General features: G+C 41.7%; 1 protein-coding gene across 1 annotated transcript in view; it reads right to left on the bottom strand.

The window, feature by feature from the left end:
* LOC311627643 (disks large 1 tumor suppressor protein-like) overlaps positions 1–13,386 on the bottom strand; it is a gene marked incomplete at its 3' end in the record, with an annotated part of 243,407 nt that overhangs the window by 192,298 nt on the left and 37,723 nt on the right. The window lies entirely within an intron of this gene.

Genomic DNA, 13,386 nt, shown 5'->3' with positions numbered 1-13,386 from the left:
CTGCCAGGGAAGCATATAAAAGTTCACAGAATGGTGACTGGGTCTCTGCTGAGAAGTCTACAATCCTTTCTCTGGAAAATTCCTCCCCCTTATTAAACGCCCCACCCCTCAAATGATCCTGAATAAAAGAAATAAATCCCACAGGATTTATTGATGTAGAGTAGCTCATTCTCTGTTTCACTGCTTCACTAATACTAGTAAACTCACTTTCACTTCAAACTCTAATCTGGCTGGCATTTGAATTCTTTCCTGGGCAACGCCAAGAATCTACAGTGGGTCATGGACACTTGGGCCCCTGGATACCACCAGCCCATGCATCACCTGGAGTTAGCATCAGAACCCACAGGTTAAGGGCTCAGTCCCACAACACTGCTCCTCGGGTTCAATAATTTGACTATGTTGGAATCATGAGTGAAGACACAGTGAAAAGTGATAAGGATCCAGAGTGTGGTGACTAGAGGTAGTGGCAAAACAGCCAGTCTCCTTAGAACACTTTCTGTGAGATAACCTTGACTGTGCTTTGTATTTCTTGGTTCTTGACTATTTTTTTTGAGCCTGATATAGCCTTCCCGCATTTTCTGTAAGGTATCTTATATCCTTCCAATAAATTGCTTTCCTACTTAAATCATACACTATTGGTCTGTTATTTTCAATCAAGAACTCTAAAAAGTCATCTATTTCTGACCTTAATCTCTGTCACATTAGAAGTGGTCTTGCCGAAACCGGTTTGGCTCAGTGGTAGAGGGGAACATCGGTCTGAGGACTGAAAGGTCCCAGGTTCGATTCCGGTCAAGGGCATGTACCTTGGTTGCAGGCACATCCCCGGTAGGGGGTGTGCAAGAGGCAGCTGGTCGATGTTTCTCTCTCATCGACGTTTCTAGCTCTCTATCCCCCTCTCTTCCTCTCTGTAAAAAATCAATAAAATATATTTAAAAAAAAAAAAAAAAAAGAAGTGGTCTTGATTAATCAATTCCAGAAGGTCTAAAAGTTAAATTCATGTAAGTTAATAAATAAGATAGATTCTTAAAAGGCTTAAATTAGTATGACCTCTTTTAAATTTGAAGTTGAATCCCATAATGCTACTATTTATGTAAATTAGAACTCAGGTTGGTTAGAATAAATTTTTCATCTAATAATCAACACTTTCCAGAAGTTGAGATAATATTTTTAGTTTACAAAAAGGTAAAGGCTAACAAAAATCTGTACTATATTCAGCTAATTCTATATAAAATTTTAATAAATATTTTACATAAATTTGGCAAGAAAATTTAACAACTCAATTATGAACATTATCTGCTCCAGAGAATTTAATAAAAATTTTCATAATATCATACATGTCATGACCTCTCACTTTTCCCTTCAGTCTCATGGTTTCATAAAAAAACACTAGTGCCTCGGTGCAGGGATTCCTGCACATTGAAAGGAAATTAATTAGGAGGTGGCCAGCAGTGCAGGACTGGGCAAGATGGGCCAGACTCGCCCTGAAGCCAACCAGGGGCAGCGCCATGGCTCGAAGGGCATTTGCAGAGTGAGCAGGGTCACTCTGGCAGGTGGGGTCCCTCAGCCTGGCCTGTGGGGATAGGGCAGAAACTGGCTCTCTGACATCTCCTGAGGGGTCCTAGATTGCGAGAGGGCGGTTCTGGGGTGATGTACCCCAGAATCAGGCTCCCTCCTCTATGGTTCTGGGATGAGTCACCTGAGAACCACCCACTACCAAGTAACCACAGCTCAGCAGCTCCTGCATTGAGCATCTACCCCCTAGTGGTCAGTGCACATCATACCTACTGGCCAATCAAATGGTTGGATAATCACTTAGCCTCTTATATATATATAGATTAATTTTCTGACCTCCCAAATTTAAACTTCAATCAAAAACACCAAATTTCTGTAGTCAATTGTACACTTGACATATCTACATGGGTGCCTCAAACTTCATACCTCCAAAACCTGATCTTTTACTCCACCCCCTAAATATTCTGCCTTCCTAGATTTCTCCAGCTTTGAAAATGGGAATGACATACTTCCAGAGCCTCAGGGGGGAAATAAGAGTCAGCCTTAACTCCTCTAGTTTTCCCATCCCTGACACCAAATCTATTTATAAAACCCAGGACTCTACCTTCAAAATCTAGACTCTGCCACTTCTCACCACTCTCACTGCTACCACACCCTAATCTAAGGCACGATCATGCTTACTTAGAATCCTATATAATAAAAGGCTAATATGCAAATCAATCGAATGGTGGAACAACTGGTTGCTATGACACACACTGACCACTGGGGCAGACAACTAATGCAGGCTCATGGCTGGCAAGTGCAGCAGTGGTGGCAAGAGCCTCTCCCGCCTCCACAGCATCACTAAGGATGTCTGACTACTGGCTTAGGACCATGGGGAGCTGACCTAAGATATCAGTTGGACATCCCCCAAGGGTTCCCAGACTGCAGGAGAGAACAGGTCAGGCTGAGGAACCCTCCCCTAAGTGCATGAATTTCATGCACCAGGCCTCTAGTAGTATAATTAACACCGAACTCATCTCCTCCATGTCTTTCCTTGCTTCCTTTCAGTATATTCTCAACATGCAAAACAGAGTTCATCATTTTAAATATATGACAGATCAAATCACTCTTCTCAAAACCTTCCAACAGATTCCTAGCTCATTCACAATAAAAATCAAAATGTTTATAATAGCTAAAAATTCTATATAACCTGTTGTCCTACCACAACCAAGCTCATTTCCTACTATCTCTCAATCAAGAGTGATTGAGTCCATAACAAACCTACTATTCCTAGGATCTCTAAGTATGTTTCTATATCAAAGCCTTTCTTTGAAAGTCAAGTGCTTTTCCCCTTACAAATAGCCATATAACTCAGTCCCTCTGCTCCAAGACTTAACTCAAATATTTCCTTAGATAGGACTTTACTAACTACTTTATTTAAAACTATGGGCCTGGTACACGGATTCAGGCACTGGTGGGGTCCCTCGGCCTGGCCTGCAGCAATCGGGCCAAAACTGATCTCTGGCCCCAGGGTGCAGGAGAAACAGATTTGAGGCCAGCAGTGCCCCAGCAGCAACCTAACCCATGACAGATTCTGTGAGGAATTGGGCTCTATTGGTTGGGCTGTCTGCCCCCTGGTGGTCATTGGGTACTACTGGGCAAATGGATGAACAGGCAGATAGTTGCTTAGGCTTTTATATAAATATATAAACTAGAGGCCCGGTACACAAAATTCATGCACAGAAGGGTTCCTCAACTCAGCCTGCACCCTCTTGCAATCCAGGACCCCTCAGGGGATGTCTGACTGCCAGTTTAGGCCTGATCCCACAGAGATAGGGCCTAGATCAGCAGTCAGACATCCCTCTCACAATCTGGGACCACTGTCTCCTAACCACTGGCCTGCCTGCCTTCTTAATCTCCCCTAACCACTCTGCCTGCCTGCCTGATCTCACCTAACTGCTTGCCTGCCTGCCAGATTGCCCATAATTGCCTCTGCTTGCTTTCCTGATTGCCCCTAACTGCCTCTGCTTACCTGCCTGATTGCCCCTAACTGTCTCTGCCTGTCTGTCTGATTGCCCCCAACCACTCACCTGCCTGCCTGATCACCCCTAACTGCTCACCTGCCTGCCTGATCACCCCTAACTGCCTCTACTTCAGCTTCTGCCACTGTGGCTTCATCCGGAAGGACGTCCGGAATAACATCTGGAAGGTCATTTGGCTGTCCAATATAAAATATTAAGCTTTTATTATACATAGCAAGCCTTGCCCTAGCTGGTTTGACTCAGTGGATAGAATGTCGCCTGAAGACCAAAAGGTTCCAGGTTTGATTCCGGTCTAGAGCATGTACCTCAGTTACAGGCTCCTCCTGGGCCCCAGGAGGCAACCAATTGATGTATCTCTCTAACATCGATATTTTTCTGTCTTTCCTTCTCTCTTCCACTCTCTCTAAAAGTCAATGGAAAAATATCCTCGGATGAGGATTTTTAAAAAATAAAATAGCAGCCTTTCTCCCTGCTCCATAGTACTGTCTGTCCTACTTTCCTGACCCATACTCTAAGTATGAATATTGCTGATATCCACCAATTAGCTACGAATTCCATGAGCACAGGATTATCTATCTTGTTCACGATATATACATCTATAACATTTTTTGACACATGGGAGCTCCATAAATACTTGTTCAGATAACAAATAATGAAAAGCTTAGGTAAATACATCAAAAGGAATAACTGTATCAACATAAATATATATATATTTTTTTAAATATATATTTTATTGATTTTTTACAGAGAGGAAGAGAGAGGGATAGAGAGTTAGAAACATCGATGAGAGAGAATCATCAATCAGCTGCCTCCTGCACACCCCCTTCTGGGAATGTGCCCACAACCCAGGTACATGCCCTTGACCAGAATCGAACCTGGGACCTATCCACCGAGCCAAACCGGTTTTGGCCAACACAAATATATTGTTAAGTGATATCTCATGAGCCAAACCGGATAGGGATAACCTGTTAATTTTTCATAGTGTTGCAAATATCATAAATTTCTGTCATATTATCAGTAGTAACCTCCAAAAGGAGCAGGACATGTAAACAAGTAAAATTTGCATGTTTTAATAGGTCTAGCAATTTTTAAATGATGCTGTTTTGATTGCTGCATACCAGCAAACTCCAAGAAAGTGCCTGGCCAATGCAGTAGCATAATTAACCTAATGTACTCTCCTGACCTCAAAAATCACAAACTTCGATGCCCTGAGTCTTGGCACAAAGACCCTGAAAGCAAACACAAAATTCCCACCGTACTGATAATAAGATATTGCAAACACGGGAATCCTTTTTAAATGAATATTTTTTCAACACAGTACTTTTCATATAAAAATCTAATTCAAACTTTTAAGAAAAAGAAAATGTTAATGCAGTTATACTGCCAAAATTTTAAAGTTAACCATCAGTAGTAAATTAGCTTTTCCCTCATTCACCAAATTACATTAGCTTCTATTATATTCAATGGGCTCTACTAAACACTAGGATTAGAGGAATAAACAAGGCAACCAAGTCCCTGCTCTCGAGATGACAGTATAGTTGGGAGGAAAAGACCACAGATAAATATATGTTGGTAAGTACAATAAAGAAAAATAGAGTAAGGGGGAGGGGGAGAGTAATGGGAGAAGGGTGGCTATTTTATTTATTTTTTTTAATAATATATTTTCTTGATTTTGTACAGAGAGGAAGGGAGAGAAACATCGATGAGAGAGAGTCATCGATCAGCTGCCTCTTGCACACCCCCTATTGAGGATATGCCCGCAACCAAGGTACATGCCCTTGACCAGAATCGAACCCGGAACCCTTCAGCCCCCAAGCCGACACTCTATCCATTGAGCCAAACCGGTTTCGGCAAGGGTGGTTATTTTAAACCGAGTGATCAGAAAGGCATGAAAAGATGGCAATTGAAGGGAAACAGCAAGTACAAATTACTGCCCTGAAGTAGAAAGCTTGTCCAGGAAAGCTCAAGGCCAGCATGAATGGAGGAGAACTGGCAATGCTGATAACTGTTGGCAGAAGAGGTGGGAGAAGTAGCCAGGGGTCAGATTATATAAGGCCTTACACTCAGGACAAAGGCTTTGAATTTTGTTTGGATAGTGACAGAAAGCCAATGGAGAGTGTTTTAAATGGTGAGATAAATTACCATCTGATTCAAAAGATTACTCTGGATGCTGTCCAGAGAATAGATTGGGGCAAGATTGAAAACAAAGGGTTATCAGTTAGGAAGCCCGATTGAAATAGACCAGATAAGAGAGTGTTGTGACTTAGACCAGGATGATATGATATCGATGGTAAGAAGTGGTAGGACTCTGAACTTAATTAGATGATTTGGCTACAGGACTCGCAAATGGATTAGATTAGAATGTGAAAGAAAGAGAAGAAGCAGTGATGACTTTTGGCCTAGGTCAATGATGATGGCATTTACTGAGATGGTGAAGACTAAGAGAGGGACAAGGGATGGAGGAGTCAAAACTCCATTCCATGTAAAGTTTTCAAATGCTTGATAGATATCCAAGTAGAAGATACTTACTTAGGTAATAGGATATATAGGATAGAAGTCAGACATGAATTTGGGAGTCATCAGCTTATAGATAATATTTAAAACCATGGGACTGAATAAGCCTATGTAGGTATCAAGTACAGATAGAAAATGGAAATTAAAAAAAAAAAAAAAAAAAAGAGTCCTGAGGACTTCATCTAGGGTACTGTAACATTTAAGTCAGAAAATAAAATAAAAAATGCAGTACAAGAAGACAGAAGTGACCGTGTCAAATGTTGCTAAGAAGAGATATCCTGATAATTAACCAATGAAATTGCCAACATGGCAGTTTCTACAACTATTTTGGGTTCTTGGGGGTAGGGGGCTCCTCATATAATACTAAGCAACTCTTGTTCACCCCAGGGTGTTGGAGAATCCTTTCCAATCCTTACATTATCTACCAAGACACAGTGTCAGTATCCACAGGTTGAGGGCTCCCTTTTATTAACACTGCATACCCCACCCCCAACTTAGAGGCCAATAGCAAGCCCAGGCTATGGCCTGTGCCTCTGATCAACTAGCTACAAATTGGAGGTTCCAACAACCCCCTCCAACTCAGGATGCCAATTTCAAGTCCAGATATTACCTGTACTTCTGGCTATAAATGAGAGGTCCCCTGACCTTCTTCTCAGGTCTGATTAATTTGCTAGAGAGTCTTATAGAACAAAGAGAAACATTTTACTCATGGGAATACTAGTTTATTTAAAAAAGGACCTAATGCAGGAAAGATCATATAGAAGAGATGCTCAGGGCAAGACATGGGGGAGGGGTGTGGAGCTCCCATGCCCTTTCTAGGAGTGCTTCTCTCAAATCTCAGCGTGTTTGCCAACCAGAAGCTCCCGGAACCCCATCCTTTAGGGTTGTTATGGAGGCTTCATTACATAGACATGATTGATTAAAACACTGGCCATTGGCAAGTGAACTCCATCTCCACCCTCTGCCCTCCTCAGAGTGGAGGGGTGGGGATGGGCACTGAAGTTTCTACCTCTAATTACATGGTTAGTTGCCCTGACAACAAGCAACAAGCTCCTCATGTATAGATTACCTAAAGGCTTTCCAAAAGTTTCCTCATTAAGATTAAAAAAAAAAAAAAAGGATCCATTGCTCTTATCACAAGAAATCCCAAGGTTTTTAGGAATTTTAAGTCAGGAACAGGAACAAAAACAAATATATATGAGAAATATATTTTCAACATCTGAATAACCAAATGTATATTTCTTATAGATCACAATAAACTTGACAAGTACATCTCATTAGGATGGAGAAGATGAGAGTCTAATTTGGAGTAGGTTCAAGAGAAAATGGGAGATGAAGAAGCATAAACTGGGAGTATAAACAAACTTCTGTGATAATTTTTGCTCTAAAGAGGATTAGAGAAATGGAAGAGGGGCTACAGGGCAGGAACTGTGGCCTTAAGTAGAAGAACATAGGCATTGCTAAATCATGGACTAGAAGACGGGGGGGGGGGGGGGGGGGGGGAAGGGGGGGGCAGAAGAATAAATGTCCCAACCTCTCTTTCCTCCTCATCTTCTGATCTGTTAATACTTTCCACTGGCCAATTCAGACAGAAGCCAGAAGACAAGGGCAGACAAAGAGAAGGGAGATAACAGATTAAGAGATGTTTGTTTGCTAATAAGACTAATTGAATACAAAGGTAAATTAACTCCAAAGAGAAAAAAGAATAATTATAGACTATTCTTTGAGTAAATGAGGAAGGATGGGGACATAACCTGTTATGGATCTTCTACATCTGCCCTTCCAGATCATCTTTCCTTGATTATCACCCTGGGAAAACTGTCATCTCAATTGACTATGTCACCCAGCTCCCTGTCCTCTGGTTTTCAATTGGGGTCCACTATTGGAAAGCAACAGCAGAGGATCAGGGAAGGGAGGAAAGAGGGTTTGGGATGTATATTCCCCCAGCTCTCTCCTTTCTGGGCCATGGTTTGGCGGTGACTGTGTTCCCCTTCTTAAAGCTATAGTTTCTGTCAGGCAGTCCCTCCCAAGGGTTACAGCTCTCTCTGTCTTACAGTAACAGCTCACTCAGAATCCTCACTCTTCCTAGTCCCCTGGTCAGTCCCCGTACTAGTAACTTTGCCCTTACCTTTGTAAACAGGTCCTCATTAAACTCTCTCTGAGAAAACCTTCTCTTACCTTCCAGGACTCTGACTCTCTCCAAGAAGAGGAAGTGGCCTTAGATAAGAGGAGAGGGAAGGCAGAGTATTTGGATACAGATAATAGGTAGGTTGGTAGATTAAGTGGTAAAAAGATGAGAAAGTTCTCTTTTGATTGTTTTTATTGTCTCAATAAAATAATAAGAAAGGTCATCAGTTGATGTTGAAAAAGGTGAGGTGTATTGAATTTGAGAAGAAGAGAGAGTATGAAATGTTCCCTGTGAGAACAAGAAAGTGAATTGTCCAAGGAAATATAATAGGCTTTTTGTTCCTAGGTTTAAAGTAAAACCAGTTACCAAGGTTGTGCGTATTTCTCCAGCTACATTTGGCTCTATTGGTGCATGAAATAGAGATGGGTTTAACCAGAGGTTGTTTTTTGCCAGCAGATGGAGGGAACAACAATGAAATTGCAGATGTATGCAAATGAGTAATTATAGCAATGAATCATGTATTCTAAGCTGGGTAAGGAGGGATGTGAAGATTTATGTTAGCTAACAGATCACAAAAATGTATAGGGCTGATAAGTTAGCAGTGTTTATGGGATCAAAGAATGATTGGACATTGGAAATATATGAATAAACTGGAAAAATAGGTGATGAGTGGTAGTCAGAATGGAATTTTAAAAATGTATGGTTTTTAATAATGATAAGTTATAGAGTAAAATATAAGAGTAGGTACATGAGCCCTGACTAGTTTGCTTAGTGGATAGAGCATCAGCCTGTGGACTGAAGAGTTCCAGGTTCTATTCCAGTCAAGGGCACATGCCTGGGTTGGGGGCTTGATTCCCAGTGTGGGGCATGCAGGAGGCAGCCCATCAATGATTCTCTCTCATCATTGATGTTTCTATCTCTCTCTCTCTCCCTCTCCTTTCCTCTCTGAAATCAATAAAAATATTTTTTTAAAGAGTAGATACATGACCCAAGACCGGTTTGGCTCAATGGATAGAGCGTCGGCTTGGGGACTGAAGGGTCCCAGTTCGATTCCGGTCAAGGGCATGTACCTTGGTTGCGGGCATATCCCCAGTAGGGGGTGTGCAAGAGGCAGCTGATTGATGACTCTCTCTGTTCAATGTTTCTAACTCTCTATCTCTCTCCCTTCTTCTCTGTACAAAATCAATAAAATATATTTAAAAAAAAGAAAGAGTAGATACATGAGATATGGTAAAGAGATTATTGCTATAAAGCAGATCAAGAAACTGATCCAATGAATAAATTGTCCACAAAGCCAAAATAACAATAATTCAAACTTCAGAGTATAAAATTATCATAGAGAACATTACTGTGCATTTTCCCATAACTTTTGCTCCATATGCAGCCACCATTCCTCTCCACAGTCTTTAATGTTTAAAGAAAGTCATTGCATCAGCTCTTCACATGTTACAAGTAGAAATACTCAAATTTGGAAAATGGAAGTATCCTGCACCAATATTTGCAGAGAGCCCAGTTAAGTATGATAATTTTTCTATATTTCAAAGAGCTCCATTTCTAGAAAAAGATATAGTTAAGAAATTAAGCCTGCCCGGGGTGGCTCAGTTGGTTAGGTATTGTCCCATGCACCTAAAGCGTTGCCAGTTCAATTCCCAGCCAAGGCACATGCTCAATTCTGACCTAGATCCCCGGCAAAAGGCATGCAGGAGCCAGGCAATGCTTCACTCTCACATCAATGTTTCTCTCTCTCTCCTCTCTCTCTAAAAATCCATAGCAAAATATATATTTTAAAAAAATTAGATTTTATGAAAAAACTGGCAAAAAGAATGTGAACATGTATCCTGGGGGGGGCGGGGAAGGGGGAAATGTACCCCTGTACCTAAAATTAACAGGCTTTATTAATAATATTATTTCAATTAGTGAAATTTTAAACTCACCTTCATAACCATTGTCTTATTTTGATCAATTCAAGAGCTCTTAAACTTTTCTTCAGAGGAGAATCCAAGATGGCTGCTCGGGTAGGCAACTAGCCGCAGCCGCACACAACAATTTTAATAAAATACAACTAAAATATAAAATGGACATTACCCAGAACTACAGGAAAGTCGACTGACTGGAAATCCTACAACAAGAAGCAAGGAGAAAACCAGAAGGAAGCACGGAGGAGCTGTAAAAGCCTAAGGTACGGAGACACGCGGCGCGCGGAGAGGACGGAGCCGGAGAGGAGGGAGGCCGAGTGCCTGGCGGGCGTTCCCAAGCGGGAAGGAGAGAAAACTCCGACTGTGCTGGGCCCCTGACTGCTCTGAACCCCAGTTCTGGGCCAGACCCCAGGGACCCAGGCTCAGCCGTAGGGAGCTGGGCTGTAAGTCGGAACCCCGGGGTAGCGGAGAAAGGAGGTCCCGGAGGCGCGCACACTGCCCCCAGAGAAGGGACGCTCGGCTGTGCCGCGGGATTGCCCTGACGGGAAGGAGACTGGGGCTCCAGACTGCTGTGAACGCCACCTCCAACTCCACTTCCAACTGAACTGAACCCCAATACCGGGCTCATTGTGGGAGAGCATAGACTGTTTGGCAGCAGGTGAAAATCGAGGGCACCTTTCTCTCAGAGGCGCCGGCAGCGAGCACTGAAGGACCCGCATAGGGCGGGGCTGACGGAAGCCAAAGCTGCAGGCTCCACCCTGAAACCCCGTCCCATCTGTAACTGCGAAATGCGACAACAAAATAGATCACAAACGAAAGAAATGGAGGACAAAAAGCATCTGGATATAGAGTTTAAATCTACGCTTATAAGGTTTTTCAAGAATTTCCTAGAAAAGATGGATAAGGCCTATGAGGATATGAAAAGAGATCAACTAGAATTAATAAGGAGTCAACAAGAAATGATAAGGGATCAACAAGAAATAAAGAATACATTGTCTGAAATAAAAAATATTCTACAGAGTCCTAAAAACAGAAGGGAAGATCGCAAGAATCAAGTCAAAGATTTGGAACATAAAGAGCCAGAAGACACTCCTCCACAGAAGCTAGAAGGCAAGAGAATCCAGAAAATTGAAGATAATGTAAGAAACCTCTGGGACAACTTCAAGCGAACCAACATCAGAATTATGGGGGTTCCAGAAGATGAGAGAGAGCAAGATATCGAAAACATACTGAAAGAAATAGTGACAGAAAACTTCCCCCACCTGGTGAAAGAATTTGACTTACAAGTCCAGGAAGCGCACAGAACTCCAAACAAAAGGAATCCAAAGAGGACCACACCGAGACACATCATTATTAAAATTCCAAGAGCAAAAGATAAAGAGAGAATACTAAAAGAAGCAAGAGCAAAGAAGGTAGTAACTTATAAAGGAGCACCTATACGATTGTCAGCTGACTTCTCAACAGAAACCATGCAGGCCAGAAGGGAATGGCAAGAAATATTCAAGGTGATGAATAGCAAGAACCTACAGCCAAAAATAAGCTACCCAGCAAAGCTATCACTCAGAATCGAAGGCCAGATAAAGAGCTTCACTAATAAAAAAAAGCTAAAGGAGTTCATCACCACCAAACCAGAATTATATGAATTGCTGAAGGGGGTTCTTTCAGAAGAGAAAGTAAACAAAGATAAAAATTATGAACAACAAATACGTAATTATCAACAAGTGAATCTAAAAACCAAGGAAATTAAAAAAATCTGATGAACAATATTAACTGTTGAATATAATAGAATCAGAGGTATGGAAGGGGAGTGGACTGACGATTCTTGGGGAAAAGGGGAGAGGGGGGCGTGGGAAGAGACTGAACATAAACTGTGCACCTATGGATGAGGACAATGGGGAGAGGGGAAAGGGCAGAGGGTGGGGTGGGAACCTGGTGGAGGAGAGCAATGGTGGGGGGGGGGGGAAGGAACATTTGTAATAATATGAAAAATAAAAACTTATTAAAAAAATTAATAAAAAAAAAAAACTTTTCTTCAGAAAACACTCGCAGGTTCTGTTCCTAAAGCACAAGGCTTACCTCTGAAGTAATTGTTTATTTTCAAATGGCTTATTTTCAAAACTCGAGATTTTTCTGAAAGAATTATTTAATATTCAGTATAATTTGTGCCTGTGAGTTTAAAAATATCTTAAATTTGTGGGGATTCACAATTAAGGCATTTATTGAGAGCCAGCATGAGAAATTTTGTAACTTTGGGTATATTTGATGACTCATTTGCATACATATAGTCCTGCAAAGAAAATTCTAATCTTAGGGTTTCAGAAAGGTTTACTGTTTTGACAGAAACCTGGAAACTGAATGTAAGGTAGAACCCAGGAACTCAGAAAGTAGAAATCAGGGAAATTTATTCTATCTGGTATATCTGTAGGCTATTATTGGTATGTTTGCAATTCGTAGCACAATCTAAGAAGTTCCATAAAAGGTTGAGGATAAATGTTTTCTTAGGCAACTCTTAGAACCGACTCATGTAAAGAAAAACTAAGGTAGACCAATGCCTCTCATTCTCACCCACTTCTATCTTTTACCAAGAACCAGAGCTAACAGAGTGAAGGGAAGCTTTTCCTATGAGATATTTGTGGGGTACTTCTTTTTTCATTGCTCCATTTTGTGGTGAATTCTTTTCAATACTCCATATCACATTTGAAAGAAATATGACGAGGTAAGAGTCAACATTGAGATCCATGCTTCAGTACAGTGGGCTCATACAGCTTACACCACACCATGAATCTGCACACAAACTGTCTAGCTTTTTACTGTGCCTGTGCTTTATCCAGCTTCTTCAGAAGCCCTCAAGCCCTGGGTTGTGGGGGAAAGGAGCCACCCAATCCAGTTTAAAGTATAGTCTAATTCAGGGGTCGGCAACCTGCGGCTCCGGAGCCGCATGCGGCTCTTTTGAACCTTTGCTGCGGCCCCCAGCAGGTCCGACACTAGCAGGGCAGATAGCAGGGCGGGGCGGGGAGCTGTATCACTTATGTCAAAATGGTTTTGCGGCTCCGAGGTTTTTTTTTTCCTTCGAAAACGGGTCCAAGTGGCTCTTTATGTCTTAAAGGTTGCCGACCCCTGGTCTAATTCAATATCTTAAGAAGTTTCAGCCAAATCTGCTCATTCATATAGCTTCTCCCCTCTCCTGCTTATTTCTCTCTCTGAAATATTGCCCACTTGTATGGGAGTAGACAACTTGGGGAGGGATTGTGGATAATGTTTATCCATCATCACAGTCTTCGGGGTAGAAACA

This window comes from Pipistrellus hanaki (assembly GCF_964339955.1).
Source record: "Pipistrellus hanaki genome assembly, chromosome: 9".
Lineage (NCBI taxonomy): Eukaryota > Metazoa > Chordata > Mammalia > Chiroptera > Vespertilionidae > Pipistrellus > Pipistrellus hanaki.
Note: the sequence above shows the minus strand (reverse complement) of the source record. Positions and strands in the feature narration are given on the sequence as shown.